Consider the following 3623-nt stretch of genomic DNA (forward strand, 5'->3'; position numbering starts at 1 on the left):
AAACTTTTGAGAAGCTAATGTACTGACAGGAAATGCCCGAGTTAAAAACACGTTGGTTAAGAAAAACCTTCATTTTTCACTCTCAAGATGAAACGTGGGCAACCACCTTTGGGGGCTTCCCAGGAGGCTCTAGTGGTAAAGAATCCACCTGCCAAGGCGAGAGATATAAGAGATGTGGGTTCGATCCTTGGGTTGAGAAGACCCCTTGGAGGAGGGCATGGCAACCCACTCCAGTATCCTAGCCTGGAGAATCCCATGGACAGAGGAGCCTAGTGGCCTACAGTCCATGCGGTGGCAAAGAGTCGGACACGACTGAGATGACTGAGCAGCAGCTGTAGCCCCCTTAGGGCCATATTTGTGAGTCCCCCCTCCCCATTTTTAATATCCATTGTTGTGTCATGCTTAATTAAAGTCTACTCATATTTCTAGAGTTCATTATTCTGGGAGCATTACTTATGGAAAATTTCCATAACCAGAAATCTCAATAGCCCTTAACTATTTTTTTTACCTTTTAAAATGTGGAAACTAGTTTAAAAAATATCTGCCATTGATAATTCAGGAGACTAAAGTGAAAGAAAATGCCTAGTTGGAAAAAAATTAATTAGCCTCAACTGAGATTTATGATAATGCAAAACATTAACACTGGATGTTAAGACATTAGGCAGCAGAAAAGAAATTAGAACTTGTTATGATGGATTCTGAGCTTTCCTGGTGACTCAGATGGTAAAGAATCTGCCTGCAGTGTGGGAGACCTGGTTTCGATCCCTGGATTGGGAAGATTCCCTGGAGGAGGGCATGGCAACCCACTCTAGTATTCTTGCCTGGAGAATCCCCATGGACAGAGGAGCCTGGCAGGCTACAGTCCATGGGGTGGCGAACAGTTGGACACGACTGAGCGACTAAGCACCGGACATATGCTGGATTCTATTATGAAGTATCTGCAGAACTTCTGGGACATCATAACATGGCTAACCCTGAGGTTAGGGACCATGCTGCAGTCTTTCTAAGCCCCTTGATACTCCCTGGTAAAAGAGATGCTCAGCACTGTGGAGGGAAATATTTTTAGGGAACAACAAGAAGGAAAGGGAAGGCGCTCAGTCGTGTCCGACTCTTTGCGACCCCGTGGACTGTAGCCTAGCAGGCTCCTCCGTCCATGGGATTCTCTAGGCAAGAATACTGGAGTGGTTTGCCATTTCCTTCTCCAGGGGATCTTCCCTGACCCAGGGATCGAACCCAGGTCTCCCGCATTGGAGGCAGACGCTTTAACCTCTGAGCCACCAGGGAAGTGTGTATGATTAATAATTGGAGTGCACATTAATAATTGGAGGAGAGCCTTGAAGAGGGTCATATGAGAATAGAAGCATGTTTTCATATTGTTCCATAGGCAAGAGGTACATGTATTTGTGACGACTCACTGAAGTCAATAGCATAGCACTTGTGGAGATTCCTAGCTGTCTAAAATTCTTCTTCTTTTTTTTTTTTAAACAAGCCTGCTACTCTTCAAGTCTCAGGGATCTCTGACAAATTCTTCTTTTATTCCTTTTTCAAAAATGATATCAATTGAGAACCTCTAATTTTAGCTAGATGCTGACCTGTGAGGTTTAAATAATTCATACTAACCTGTGAGTAACTAATAGGCAATATTTGCTAATGGTTATTTGTGCCTTAAAAGGTGACTTTGTCAATCAGATCAAATCTCTAATTGGTAGGATCTGTTTGCTATTTTTTTATTTTTCATTGTCAGGGAGCTTATGGTGCTTCCCATGCTCCTTGTTCTCCTAAGTTGTTATCTCTAAAGCCATTTATTTTCCCTTCTTATATAATTAATCAGGAAACAAAATTCTTACAGCAAACGTTTAGCAACAAGAATCGCATATATACTTTTGCTTCCCCCTTGTCAACGATATAATTATGTAAAAAAAATTTTTTTTAAAAAACAGAAAAACATCCTTGTCACTTTTTAACCTCGAGTTTTGAATTTTTTTGGCCACACCTCGCAGAACGTGGACCTTCCCCAATGGGTACTGAGCCTGTGCCACTTGCAGTGGAAGTGTGGAGTCTTAACTACTGGACTGCCAGGAAAGTCTAGTATTTCTAATTATGTGACTTTTCCTCCCCTTTTGGTTCATAGCCATGGACACATTCTGATGTGGTTTCAGCCATAATACAATTTGAGTTACGCTTGAGAAGTCTATGAGGCCATGTGTGCAAAATGACAGTGTTAATAGACATAAAAGCTGGAGAGTATGGAATGACAGGCTCTACTAAATACTTTATTTTGCACTTTAAAATTTAGCCCTCACCATGACGCAGTGAAACAGACAGAATCCTTGTCCTCATTTTCTGTTGAGGAAACTGAGGTGCTGTGAGATTAAGCAACTCGGTCAGGGTTACTCAACCCGCAGGATGTGAAATCAGGCAGCTTGAGGTCAGATCCTCTTAAGGTCTGTTATTTTTATTAATAAGTCAGACCCGTTTTTCCACACCAATGTGGACACTGCACGTCAGCACTGAATATGCAAAGTTAGTAGGTAAAAAAAATGGATCTGAGTCTTAATTTGCAGTTATTACCAATAGCTAACTTTCTGACTCGTATTTTTGATGAATCCTGTTTTTTCACTTGTCTAAATTGTAGGTTTGCAAACATTTGAAGTCTCAAATACGAGCTCAGGAAAGATGGGTGTGATCTTGTGTCGAGTTACCATCAAGGTCAGGTCTTTCCAGGTAGCTCAGTGGTAAAGATTCTGCCTGCAGTGCAGGAGACGCCGGTTCAGTCCCTAGGTGGGGAAGATCACCTGAAGAAGGAAATGGCAACCCACTCCAGTATTCTTGCCTGGAAAATGCCACGGACAGAGGAGCCCAGTGGGCTACAGTCTGTGAGGTCGCAGAAGAGTCACACAGGACTGAGCGACTGAACAACAGCCATCACCATCAGGGTCAGGACAGCAGGTGTGACATTACGTCCTCTTGATGGGTTGATTCCACAGATAGAATTGAAAAGATTCGACCTGAGAGAATTCCAGTCGTCTGATCTGACATGTTCACAGGGGTTTAAAGAGCTACACTGAGCATGGAAAGAGAGACAAAATATGCGGTTTAATTACAATTGCTGCGATGAATTCCGAGTGGATATTGCTTCTCCCACATGCGCTGACCACAGTTTTCAGCCCGGCATTGCCTGAAAGCTTGAGGAATGTATTTCCAGTAATTGCCAGGCCACTTCATTGTTCCTATGTATACATAAACACTGGGCTGGGATCGGAGTGGTCACGCTTGAGCTGTTATCTGAAATTCTCTCTGGCTGTAAGGACTGACTAATCTAGCTTCTCCTGACAGCACTTTCCACTGACTGTATTAGCTTTCTCTCACTTCAGTCAGGCGCGCAGCTCCAGTCAGGAGAGGAGAACAAAAACTGTGCAAAGCAGTAGACGTGCTCCTCATCACAGATCAGATTGCTCAAACATCCCCTTGTCAGTGCCTTCAGGGTCCTTTTTCCTGCGAGTGGAAAGAGAAGGTAAACAACTTCCAGTGGCTGGAGGTCCAGTATGTCCCTGCACGGCACAGGTTAAATGGTGAGGTTGCAAATGAGTGCTTCAGTGGGAAACAGTGTCGGCAGCAAAGCA

At 43.5% G+C, this 3623-nt stretch overlaps 1 non-coding gene across 1 annotated transcript; it reads right to left on the bottom strand.

The window, feature by feature from the left end:
• Positions 1-1211: 1211 nt before the first annotated feature.
• Positions 1212-1284, bottom strand: TRNAW-CCA (transfer RNA tryptophan (anticodon CCA)). The gene has a single exon. It is a non-coding gene; the product is annotated as a tRNA-Trp (tRNA).
• Positions 1285-3623: the final 2339 nt, after the last annotated feature.

The sequence above is a fragment of the Giraffa tippelskirchi genome, chromosome 8 (assembly GCF_054371585.1).
Source record: "Giraffa tippelskirchi isolate mGirTip1 chromosome 8, T2T-mGirTip1v1.2.pri, whole genome shotgun sequence".
In the NCBI taxonomy this organism is placed as follows: domain Eukaryota; kingdom Metazoa; phylum Chordata; class Mammalia; order Artiodactyla; family Giraffidae; genus Giraffa; species Giraffa tippelskirchi.